The sequence below is a fragment of the Acanthochromis polyacanthus genome, chromosome 2 (assembly GCF_021347895.1).
Source record: "Acanthochromis polyacanthus isolate Apoly-LR-REF ecotype Palm Island chromosome 2, KAUST_Apoly_ChrSc, whole genome shotgun sequence".
Lineage (NCBI taxonomy): Eukaryota > Metazoa > Chordata > Actinopteri > Pomacentridae > Acanthochromis > Acanthochromis polyacanthus.
Genome location: NC_067114.1, coordinates 34,090,027 through 34,103,441, shown reverse-complemented (window position 1 = coordinate 34,103,441; position 13,415 = coordinate 34,090,027). Strand labels below are relative to the sequence as shown.

General features: G+C 42.1%; 1 long non-coding RNA gene across 1 annotated transcript; it reads left to right on the top strand.

The window, feature by feature from the left end:
• Nucleotides 1–9,204: 9,204 nt before the first annotated feature.
• On the top strand, nt 9,205–13,047 carry LOC127532122 (uncharacterized). Its single transcript, XR_007939384.1, has 2 exons — nt 9,205–9,263; nt 12,742–13,047. It is a non-coding gene; the product is annotated as an uncharacterized LOC127532122 (long non-coding RNA).
• Nucleotides 13,048–13,415: the final 368 nt, after the last annotated feature.

The window sequence follows — 13,415 nt, the reverse complement described above, 5'->3', positions numbered from 1 at the left end:
TGAACCGTGGTTAGCGCCTTCCATGGCAGCTTCCCCCATCAGTATGATACCAATTTCATTGTACACTGTATAATGACAATAAAGCACATTCTTCAATTCTTTTATTTTTGCTGTAGACTGAAAACGTTTGGGTTTGATATCACATGATGAATATGAGACAAGAAATCAACATTTCAGCTTTTATTTCCAAGCATTTACATCTGGATCTCTTTAATGCGCTACAATCTGTCTCAAAGCTATTTACTTTTGAGATGCTGTGACTACAATTACACTTAAATTATACCAAATGACAAGATGATGGGGCTGCACGGTGGCTTGGTTATTAGCACCATCATCTCACAGCTAAAAGATCCCTGGTTTGTGCTGGGGGTCCCTCTGCATGGAGTTCGCATGTTCTCCCTTTGCATGCGTGGGTTTTCTCCAGGTACTCTAGCCTCCTGCCACAGTCTACATACATACTGAGGTTAACTGGTAATTCTAAATTCCCCATAGGTGTGAACATGAGTGTCATTGTTTGCCTGTATATGTAGCCCTGTGCATGAGCCTGGGTTCGATTCCAGCACATAGCCCTTTGCTGCAGGTCTTCTCCCCATTCTTCTACGTACTTTCCTGTCTGCCTCTCTACTACTAACCTGTCTAATAAAGCCAACAATGGGCCAAAATAAAAAATCTTAAAATAGCCATATCTCTCCAATTGTGCCAACAAATCACTCCTTCACTTGATGATATAGCTCTGTTGTTAGTGTGACTTACCAGCAGTTTGTCATTAATATTGGCAACATATGTAGCTGTTACCAGTAAATTTAACGACAAAATACTTGAAAGCTGTTGAGTAATGCGACCACTAGTGCAGTGTGTTTACACTGTGTGTTAATTTGGTAAAGCCATCAACAAAACTCTGCATTTTATATGATATTAGAGATTTGCATCTGGCACTGACCAGCAGCAGCACGAACACCAATGTAACCTGCATGTTTTTTTTTTGTTTTTTTTTGCACAATAAGCCTCAGCTGGCTGAAGCCTCCAAGCTTTTAGTGACACAAGTCAAAAGCTTCTCATTGGTATTGAATTCATCTAGTTGAAAGGATGCTGCCCAGACACCCACAGTGCCAAACAGGCAGCTGAACAGGCCAGGCCACCCAGGGTGCTGCGCCCTGCTGCTCACACCCCCAACACACACACACATTCCCGAGCTACAGTGCCATGTTGTCTGTGGAGTGTGCCACCCTGCACTGGTCCTGGCTGTGGAGGTTGGTAGCTTGGCTGTCAGCTTTGGTCTTTGGATGGTAACTCAGACACACACACACACTCACTCACTCACGCACACACGCACACACGCACACACACACACACACACACACACACACACACACACACACACACACACACACACACACACACACACACACACACACACACACACACACACACACATTCCTTGGTTCCAGATCATGCCAAACCAGCAGCACTCGCTTAATGTGGCAGATTGTCTCTTTACTTCCACTGTTCACTCCTCTTGCAGGTTTCCATATCAGTCAGGACAGTGAACAGAAACAACTCCATTAACTTGTCCTCTCTGGAGAGTTAATTAACAAAGAAAGAATTTTTTGTCCAAAATAGACAAAATATAGCATTTTACTGCTGCCGATGGCTTCACTTTTACTGTACAGAAGTGGTGTCTTTCATCTGATCTCCCTCTAAGCAAGACAAATGATATTACTGAGTAACTTTGTCATAGCTTTGCCTTCCCCACATTCTTAAGACTATGAAATACCATTTTGTTCAAAGTGATAGAAATAAATGTTCCAGAAAAATGAATAAGCAAAGTTAAGTAAATCATGAAATAAACAAATGCCACTCGCTACTGAATATCAGGGCTTCCGAAAGTCCAGACTTCCTGAGTGCCAAAACCTTGGTTTATAGATATTCTGTATGAAGTGTATTGTTTTCTATTTAAAAAAAATAAATAAATTCTCTGCATCAATAAATTGTTAGTCATGTTATACAGTGTGCATTTATAATAACTGTTTTTCCATCAACATTATTTTTAAAACCTGTGATTCTATAATGACTGTTTTACTGCTAGTATTACCTCTATTGTCATCAGGAACACAAAGCAGTGTCACTTCTTTCTCAATAAACTGAGTACAGTCAGATTACCACAGAACCTTCTTGTGAATTTTTACAAGTAGACTGTGGAGAGTATAATGTACTGCATCACAGCATGGTAGGTCACCTACACTAGGAAGAACCAGAAAGGTCTGCAGAGGTTTATCAATGTGGCCCAAACCATCACTGAGACACACATTGCTTGATCACATGTACCAGGCTCAATGTTACATTAAGGTGTTTTGCATGATCTATGATTGAACCCACCCTTCCTACTACCTCTTCAGAGTACTTCCCTCTGGTGAAGATACAGAACAATGCATACATACCAGAAGACTAAAACAGCTAAATCCCTGAAGCTCTCAGGTTGTTTAACATCGCCTTTTATGCTGTCATAACAGCAACTATTGTATTCAACTATTCAAAATCTTCTGCAGGTCCCCAGGCTGCACTCAGAGCCTGGAAAAACCATTTCTTCTTTTTATGCACCCTGGATCTCCTTCTCTGAATATCTATTAAAGTATTTTACAAATTTCCCTGAAGGAAACATGTTGCTGTTTTACATACACTTTGAATGTCACAGTTCAGCTGTGGTCCCCTGCCTGTCTGTCAGCAACATATAAAGCCTGGCTCTTCCAAACACTTGGTATTGGGTCATTGTTACGACTCGGAATACACCTGTCTGGTCTGCTCTGGTCTCCCCTCTGGGTTTCCCCGTCTGCCCCGTCCTGCCCTGCCCGGCCCAGCCCGACCCGGCCCAGCTCAGCTCAGCCCAGCTCAGCTCAGCTCCTGACCCCTGGACTCTTATGTTGTGGGTTATCTCAGTTCTGTTAGTTTAGCCCTCATCGCGGCTTGTTTAGTTTGAGCCCTTATTCTGTTTGGTTTTTGTGCCTCCTGTGTGGAGTGATTCTTCATTGAGTCTGTTTATTAAATCCTTGTTAATTATCCGCCTGTCTCTGAGTGCCTGCTATTGGGTTCAAAAACACCACCCTCCTTACATTGACTTGGGGTAGAATGTGTTGTAATTGTTGCTAATATGATCTGCATGCCTCTCCATTTACTATTTCCAATGTGCTACTTTAATATAACATGGATTCCAATACATAAAATATATTTAGCATGTTCAGCTGCTTTTGTTGCTGTCTTGACTAGGAGGAAGAACAGATCTGGTATCTCAGTACGATCTTTCTGACTTAATAAAGGATAAATAAAAAGTAAATGGTCTGACAGTCTGCATGTGTGTTATGACCCTGTGCTTCTGTCTGCCTCTTCCTGTCTGGTAATTTGTATTTTTGTGTGCTGTGGTGCTGTCGCCCCGCCTCTGTGTCCGTCCCACCACACCTGTGACATCTGGAGCTGAGGTTGGATTGGAGCAGGGGAGAGACTATCACTTCAATTCCAGTTGCTGTTAAAAGGCCAGTTGATGCCAGCATTTGGTGGCAGTTCTTAGGGAAGGGAGCTGCCCATGCTGATTCTGTGAATTCTTATGTGAGGCTGGAAGCTAGCCAGGAGTGTGAAGTAAAGCCATATCTGAAACCTTTGCTATTTGAAACCTTTATTAGTTTTAAATAGGGGTGCTGCTGCCTTTGTATTTCAATTTGGAGCTTTCATTTGTGTTTGTATTTTTATTTTCCCACAGCCCAGTGGAGTTTTCTTCTTTGAGAAGGTCATTTTTTGTAATATTTGTTTCTTTAATTTCAACAGCACCCATTTGCTTTCAGACCCCTCACTTTTGTGTTGAAGCCTAGCCTTATCAAAAATAAAACAGACTGGACTTTGGAAATTCAGTGCTTGTTTTCCCTTTGTAACTGTTACAGTTCGGTTACCCTAGACAGCTGGGTTGCAACAATATGTGAGGTTTCAGTTTTTGTTTGGACCCAGAAGCAGAACACTGACAGCAGTGGTAGAAAAGGTAGATTTATTAAAGGGGAGCAGAGGTGGCTGAGGGATGGATGGCTAGTGGTGATCAGCTGGAGGCAGTGTGGTGAGTCTGAGGAAAGTAGGCTAGGGTACAGGTGAGTAGAATCAGTAGCTGGCAGTGAGGATGTCAGAGCTCCCTTCTCATCCCCTGTCTTTCCCATCTGGCATCCCAAATACCTTTTTCCCCATCTCTCTCCCTCTCATGCTCCTCTCCCCCTCTCCTGTTCCTCTCCCTCTCATGCTCCGGTCTCCCATCCGCTCCTCTGCCCTGTCTGTCTTGCTGTCTCCCATCCGCTACTCTGCCCTGTCTCTCCCTCTGCAGCTCGGTGCCTGAGTGGAGTCTAGCTTCCCAGCTGACTCCACTCAGGCAATCAACCACCTCTACGGCTCCCGGACAGCTGACGAACATCATTCTGATTACACACCTCTGCAATAAGAACCGGCTCATCCTTCCACTCTCTGCCAGATCGTTGAACAAAGACCTCACAGTCAGTTCGCTGTCTAGCCTCCTGCTTAATCTGTTCAGTTTGCCAGTTGTTTTACATTGTTTTTTCCTTCTGCCTCCGCCAGATTCAGCTGTCCGGGATCCCCGCTGTCCTCCTTTCCCTCCGGCTCTCCCCAACCCAATCATCACCGGTTTTCTCCTCCTGGACCCCCCTGCTCATGCCTGGACCCCCCTGCTCATGCCTGGACCCCCATTCCTGCCTAGACCCCTTCTGTCCCTGCCTGGACCCCCCGTTCCTGGCCAAAACCCCCCACTACACCAGCCGTTTCTGCACTCTGGTTTCCCCATCTCGGCCATTATTCATCCCCGGCAATAAATCATTCTAAATCTCCTCTGGTCTTGGTGGTGTGGCTCTCTGCTTTGGTCCAGCCCTCCCTAGTTCGTGACAGAGGATCAACACATGAGAACTTTGATTAAATTATTAACTGTGATTAATCGATCAAAAACTAAGTAACAGCATTTCTGGTTCTTGTTTGGAAATGGTAACTTCTCAAGTTAATCTGTCCATGTGGGAGACAGAGTACAATCTCGAATATAAACGTGCACAGCAGGATCCTCAGCAGCAAAGATTACAGCAGAAAATCTCTTCCTGGAAAAAGTGATGATCATTATACTGTGTGACATAGTGGTGGATATAACCTTTCAACCACAAGTTTCCCATATATGCCACTGAAAATCTGTGTGCATGTGGAAAAATGTGCTTAAATGCAGATGAAATGAAAAATGTATGCTGTCAGAGAATACTATATACAGTACCTGTAATGCAATCAAGCAGAGTGTTTTGTGAGAACTTGTACATACACTGCCAGTCAATTTTAGTTTTCTCAAAGTAGTCACCTTTTGCTTTAATGACAGCTTTGCAAATCCTTGGCCTTGTCTCGATGAGCGTCATGAGGTAGTCACCTGAAATGTTTTTTTTTAACTTCACTGGTGTGCCTTGTCAAGGTTAATGTGTGGAATTTCTTGCCTTCTTAATAGAGTTGGGACCATCAATTGCGTTGTGCAGAAGTCAGGTTTGTACACAGTTGACAGACCTATTTGACATCTGTCAGAATCCATATTATGGCAAGAACCAACCAGCAAAGTAAAGAGAAATGACAGTCTATCATTACTTTAAGAACTGAAGGTCAGTCAGTCTGGAAAATTTAAAAAACTTTGAATGCATCCCCAAGTGTAGTCACAAAAACCATCAAGCGCTATGACAAAACTGGTTCACATGATGACCTACCCCAGGAAAGAAAGACCAAGAGTCACCTCTGCTGATGATAAGTTCATCAGAAGGTGCGTGTCCACTATATGCGGTTTCCCCGCACCGCAATGCACCGCATCTGAAAATCGCAAGGGCGGTCACTAGAGGACCACAACATTGTCACGTGACTGAGCTTTCAGCTTGACAGTCCAGTAGATGAGTTGGATAAACACAGTAGCTGAGTCATAAACTTTCTCTTTTATTTCAAAAACAGTAATGGTTACCATGCATGTGCAGATACAGCTGTTATAAGCTTCTCCTCCACAGCAAACTGTGTGCAACACATACTTCAAGCACCCTACCTGCCCCTGATTGGACAAACGCATCGACTCGGGGGCTGGTCTGCTCCTGGATTTCAAACCGGACCAAACACAGGAGCTCGGCCACAAATTTTGCCTAATATTACAAAAACACTTCAGCAAAAAGTATTTCTGAAAGCATTTGAGGTGAGAAATAAGCTGTGCAGCACCTGAATCTGTCCTTGTTTTATTTTACCGATGGGCAGTTTAGATGTTTGAGGACAGTTTCACGATGCGTGGAATCTCTGCACGCTGGAGTCCAGTCTACTTCATGCAAATGAGCTGTGGCCCTCTCCGGGTAAACACACCGGATCGCAGCTGGAAACACCCTGCATGTGGCATTCTGGTCCGGTTGCTGTGCATTGCCAGCTGCGATCCGGTGTGTTTACCCGGAGTGGGCTGGAGCTCATTTGCATAAAGCAGACTGGACTTCTACTTTATGCAAATTGGATGGGGGGTACGGAGATTCCACTAATGGCTGCCACAGCATCCTGCAGCAACATGCCATCCCATGCAGTTTGTATTTAGTAAGATCATCGTTTATTTTTCAACAGGACTATTACCCAAACACACCTCCAGGCTGTGTAAGGGCTATATGACCAAGAAGGAGAGTAATGGAGTGCTGTGTCAGATGACCTATCCTCCACAGTCACCAGACTTAAACCCAATCCAGAGGGTTTGGGATGAGATGGACTGCAGAGTGAAGGCAAAAGGGCCAACAAGTGCTCTGCATTTCTGGGAACTCCTTCAAGACCAAAACAATTTCAGGTGACTACTACATGAAGCTCATGGCGAGAATGCCAAGAATGTGCAAAGCAGTAATCAAAGCAAATGGTGGCTATTTTGAAGGATCTAAAATATAAAACATGTTTTGACTGATTTCACACTTTTTTGTTTACTACATTTCATGTGTTCATTCATAGATTTGATGCCTTCAGTGAGAATCCACACTGTAAATAGCCATGCAAATAATGAAAAACCATTAAATGAGACAGTGTGTCCAAACTGGTAGTGTATATATACAAAGGAGACCATGGGCATGCTGTACTTGGATCATATGACACTATTTAGAAATATGTGACAGGTAAGGTCACCTTACTGGATGTTAAACTATGAGCACTGAGTGATGTTAATTGACCTAGTCTCACCTGTTTTACTACTACTGTCACTTTCATGGTGAAAAATGTTGAAGACATTTACCCATAGTCCTCCTGTGAAGTTCACTGGAATGGGCTGTTTATTAGTATTCCAATATGTGGTGGGCTTACCAACACAGAGTGTGAGTCTGTGAAGGTAAGTCAACCCAGAACATTTACTGAGTAAAACATTTTACACAGTTGGTCAGACAGTTACGAAGGGGCAGTGTTTGGACAGCATGTATAGTTGAAAAATTTTTGGTATGACACTGTCATACCAAGACGTCTTTGTTTTTACTTGGTCTAGTGTGATAGATAATTGACTGCAAGAATCTTCATGTTAGGATTTTTAGGATCATAATTCACAGTGCTTCAAATGAGAAATTTGTGGTGGGAAATTAATAAATAAAGATTGTGGTTAAACCACAAAGGACAAAAGTAAACCAGTTCTCCAAACATGCTCACTTCTACTGAAGGTTCCCAGAAGCAGAAGCCAGTTCATCATTCTGCAAGAGTATCAACAAACACATGGCTGATTGACCCTAACCTGCTTTTACACTCACACAACTCACTCACACACACACTGCATCCATTTCTCCAGGACAACCACATGTGACCTCAGAGGTCTCTCTAAGCTGGTGACTGGGAAGTATAAGGTTCAGTTAACGGCATGACACCTAGACAGGCATAAATAAACACCAGTGGCCCTTTAACAGAAACACACACACAGGTAAGTGTTTTCCACTGCCGGTGGTTTCCTTCAGTTGGAGCTGGGGTCGGGAAGGTCAAAAGGATGTTAGGATAAACACTGTTTCCCAGAATTTGAGCAGAGATTAAAGAGGCAATGTAAATGCAGGAATCTCATCTGTTCTGCACATTGTTTGATAAAGCTATGAATAAGATTAATGCACTGAAAGCTATATCGACATTTACGAGCTGCCTTGAGGTTTTATCATTAAAGCTGAAGTGTTATGCTGGAGAAAGATTGCTATTACAATGATAGTTAACATGTGGCAGATTTAGCATGTTTGCTAGAAAGCTTGTTTATTTGTCATTGCATTTAAAACTTGCCTTCAAAAAAGGTCTCAAAATGCAGGTTTAAATATATCTTGTTCTTTGATGGTAAGGGTGGAAAACATGTTTTACATTTAAGTCATCATGATAGGCATACTGTGTGCCAGGTCCCGTATGTGTTGGACCCAGTGGTATTACACTTGTGACAAAAGTGCATCTTCAATAACAGAGACTGCAGAGTTAGCGCTTTTGCAGCCACAACAGGTTTCCTTTTACTAATTGCAAAGAAGCCAAATTGATAATCCCGTTAAAAACTGTGTTAACGTTTTATCGCTGCTTTGTAGTTGGTATATAAATGAAATTCACTGTAATGAAACTGGAAAGTCAGCATTAAGCAATGACTACCCACAGATGTGTCACTGGTGTTTTGCTACTTTTCTAGTCTGTGGAAGGTTTCTTGGAAGACTCTGTTGTATACATAGTTGATTGTTTGACATTCATTTTGTTGTCACGTCAAATCTGTGCAGACCTAAAATGCAGATGTCCGTGTGCTGCCCGAAATTTTTCTCGGCACAGTGACTACATTTAAAGAGCACTAATGTACACTTTTGGCAGCAGTGTGTATGTGATGGATACTTATGACCTTTATATGAATGCAACAGGGTCCTCTCAGTGAACTAAAACACTATACAACTATAGTTTCAACGGTTGTCCATGTGGGTGTCAGTACAGGAGTATAATCAATACCTTATAGTTGTTTGCATCATTATCTGCATTGTAGGTCACTTTTCAACATTTTAAACTGAGTAGCTTTCTAGAAATCATATCAGGTACTGTAAAAGTCTGGTATCTGCATCAGCATACTGTTATCATACACTTTATCAGAAAAGTCAAACCAAGGGCATTATTTCCCACCCAATGTGCCAGCAGCAGCTTGATGTTAGAAAACTGTCATTCTCAGTTGCAGTTGTGCTTGAAATTGGAGTTACACTCAGTTCACTGCTGTGATTTTATGGGCTGTTGTTTAGAAGGTGAGACACATCTTTTTATTTCCTTCCTGAATGTTTATCCATCCGTCCATCCATTATTTATGCATTGCTTAATTCTCATTCGGGTAGCGGGGGGCTGAAGTCTATCAAAGCTGACTTAGGGTGAAGGCAGGGGACACCCTGGACAGGTCACCAGTCTATCACAGGGCTACAAATAGAGACAAACAACTACACTCACAGTCATACCTATGGAAAAATAAGAATTACCAATTAACCTCAGCATGTTTTTGGACTGTGAGAGGAAGTCGGAGTACCTGGAGAAAACCCATGCATGCACCGGGAGAACATGCAAACTCTATGCAGAAAGATCCCAGGAAGGCTGGGACGTGAACTAGGGATCTTCTAGCAGCAAGGTGAAAGCCACTGTGCAGTCACTCCTGAATGTTTATGATCATTTTCATTATTGTTTAGTGATTTAAAATTAATCCTCTATAAGTTAAACAGCATTTCAGAGAAACTTTTGGACTGGTTGCTTAAAATCATTTAAAGCACATTCTTTTAAAAATCATCACCAGAATTGTACTGGCAAACATTAATGATTACTACTGTTTTTTACTTGATACAATACAAACATATCAAGATCATCATTGTTTTTGTCCCCGTCTACATTTTGAAACTGTGTAGTCGTAAATTCACTATTCTCTATATGGTAAGACAGCCATCTGTGACATGCAGTTGAACGCTTTTAAGCTGTCAAGTTAACTTTAAATATTGTGTTATACATATTAATAGCAGAGGTTTAAGTAAGCTATTGTTGTCATGCTTGTAAACAAAAAATGTCACTAATGAGTACACAATTAGTTGGTACCTGTGTGTGCGTGCGTGCGTGCGTGCGTGCGTGCGTGCGTGTGTGTTCTCCAGAGAGGAGAAGTTAATGGAGTTGTTTCTGTTCACTGTCCTGACTGATACGGAAACCTGCAAGAGGAGTGAACAGTGGAAGTAAAGAGACAATCTGCCACATTAAGCGAGTACTGCTGGTTTGGCATGATCTGGAACCAAGGAGTGTGTGTGTGTGTGTGTGTGTGTGTGTGTGTGTGTGTGTGTGTGTGTGTGTGTGTGTGTGTGTGTGTGTGTGTGTGTGTGTGTGTGTGTGTGTGTGTGTGTAAATTACTAAATGAAAAAAAGGTTTGTAGAGCCTAGCCTTGACCAGCCTAGCCTCTGGTCAAGAGGTGGCACATATGTGTGAACCATTATCAATCTGTTTTATAAACTCAGTTGATTTCAACATATTTTCTCTTTTTTGCCTTACAATTATTTCAGTGAGTATTTGTTGTTTAACATTTATTAGCTCCAATACAAACATGAACTGCTCTACTTGAGTTGCCATTGTTTAAAGTACATGAAAACCTCAACGTAGTGACATAGAAACCCCGGTGCTACCTATTGCTGTGGTAAGTGAGAATATAACACATACGCAATTTAGGGGTATAAATTAAACTAAATTAAGGCATTAAATGTTGTGGATGTCTTGAGTCTTGCAAGGGATTTTAAAAGATCTCCTAATGATTTGAAATAAATGATTCCACTGTGGGGACAATCATCTAAAAGAGACTGGTCTTCAAAACAACTGCCACTTTGTATAGGACAGACCATAACACGAAATTCCACCAAACAACAAAGCATCTGATAAAAGAACTTTCCAAGAACCCCAAAATTTTATTAAAGGATATGTCTATAACTTTGCAGCTGTTAAAGTGCTGCATCTACAATCACAAGGACATTGCACTAATTTGAACTGGACTAGAGATGTGCCAGTAAAAAAAAATAAGGATTTGAGTAAAACTACAGTTTCCCAATGAGCATACAGACAAAAAGCAGGCGTTTTGGAAAAATGTGCAATGGACAGATGAATGAAAGCCAAAGCTGTTTCGACACAGTAACAGGTGCTTGTCTTAGTTTCAGCCAAGTTCAGTAATGATCCCAGGTAGATAAGCCACTGCAATAGAGTGACCACCACAACCACTCCTGTAGCACCCCCCACAGGACAAACATATCAAATATTTCAAACCCTCACTAGGAGTAACTTCATCGGTAGAAAGTCTTTCATTCCATCTAGCAGTATTGTAAAGTGAGATGTAATGATGACTGTAACCTGTAGGGGTTGCTAACAGAGCTTTAGATTTGTTTCAACATACCACAGAGCAGTTCAATCAGTAGACACATTCTTAAAGACTATTCAAAGAAATACTCTCCTAAAGTATGGATTTGATCACTTGGTAAAGGTTTTATGCATCGTCTATAAGGACATTTTGATGGACTGACAGTAGGTTGGACTTTGACTGGTTCCCTTTCATGTGTGAACTCAACACAAGGCGTATGAAGGTAAACTACCCTATACTGGAAATGGGAATAAATTCAGTTTTGGTACATCCCTGCTCACAGTGTTGTTTAAAGCTACCAATGTTTGTCTGCAGCAAAATGTGCTGTCTGGCTCCAGTATTTATGTGCAGTTGTCTCTTTATGCTGCCCTTTCAGCACACCAAGACACTGTGCCACTGCACCCACCCACCCGCCTGCAGTATAGTACAGTAGAGGGGTGACAGAAGGAGATGTGAGGCGATAGTCCCCTTTTTTCAAGGCAGAAAAAGACCCCAATTGTGTCTGAGCGCCCTCCTCTCCCTCGCCTCGCCTCGCCTTGCATGCCTCTGGAAGGGCAAAGAAAAGAGAGAAAGAGATTTAGAGAAAGGGAGAGGGAAGGAGGGAAGGCTGGTTCGCTGTGCAGCTGCTCCTGCGGAGGCCTTTGGATTACATCAGAGTGGCTGAGAAGAAAGAAATGAGGGAAGAGAGAGAGAGAGGAGAGGGGAGAGAGGGGCACCCAGAGGAGAGGGGGCACCCACCGGAGGGTGTGAGGCACACTCCACAAATCAGACCTCTTTTTTTCCATGCTCTCTCTATTCCTGCTCCCTCTCTCTCTGTATCTCTCTATCAAGGGTTGTAGTGGAGCGGCCCTCCACAGAGCTATCATTGTTATCAGACTGAAGAGGGCACACACACACGCGTGCGCACACACACACACACACGCGTGCGCGCGCACACACACACACACACACACACACACACACACACACACACACACATTGGGGAGGAAGTAACAAGTTACTTTTTTCCTGTTACGGTAACTGTATGGCTTATGGTCTATATTCTTTCTCCAAGTTAATCTTCAGAAAGGAAATGGATACACAAATTATTTTATGATGTAGCGAAAACAAAACATCCAGAAATAACAAAACAATGGTACCCAACAAGGCTTAAGTACAAGAAACATTAATTAAAGGAAGTTCATCCATTCGTCACAAAACTCCATGAACATTCTGTATAATTTCTTAGAAGTTGTCTGTCAGGGCAAGTGTGTGTGTGTGTGTGTGTGTGTGTGTGTGTGTGTGTGTGTGTGTGTGTGTGTGTGTACATATATATGATGTATTTTGTACTGATGAACTGTTGTATGCAATCTGTATTGTAGGCTGAACCATGTTCTCTGGGATCCTTGTGGTGGTGTTGCTGGTCCTCCTCATGTGTAGACGGGTGCTATGGCAAGCTTTATGCATCCTTCTTCATCACATATTGTTCAAGAGATCTGCAAGGACTGGAAGAGTTAACCGTAAAAGACAGCCTGGACAGAAAACATATGAATAATAAATATGAACTAATATTTTTAGCTAAAATAATTTTTATTAATTTCTTTGTTACATGTTCTGCTTTTGTATGTCAAAAAGACATGAACCTGTTGATTACATGCCAACAGATTAAAGACTCATCCAGAGTGCTATCCATTCTTCCTGATTACTTATCCACTAAGACTTACTGGAGTTCATGATGGAGTTGGAGCAAAAGACAGTAAAATGCAGCAAACTGTGGAAGAACATCACCAATAGCTATGAAGTACATAGAGCTATAAAAGCCAGGAGACATGAGATGAGCATGCATCAAGTGCATGCGATAGGCTGAGATATGTGTCAGTCAAGCAAACGAACCTTCTCAAACTACTAAGAATATGATATAATAATAAATTTGCATTTTGAGGCTTTTAAGTTTTTCCTTCATGCAGGCATCAGATCTTTGGAGACATCTGCTGGACTTCTGTGACATTACCTCATTTTCTGGCCTCTTTCTTGTGTTCAAACAATGAGAAAATAT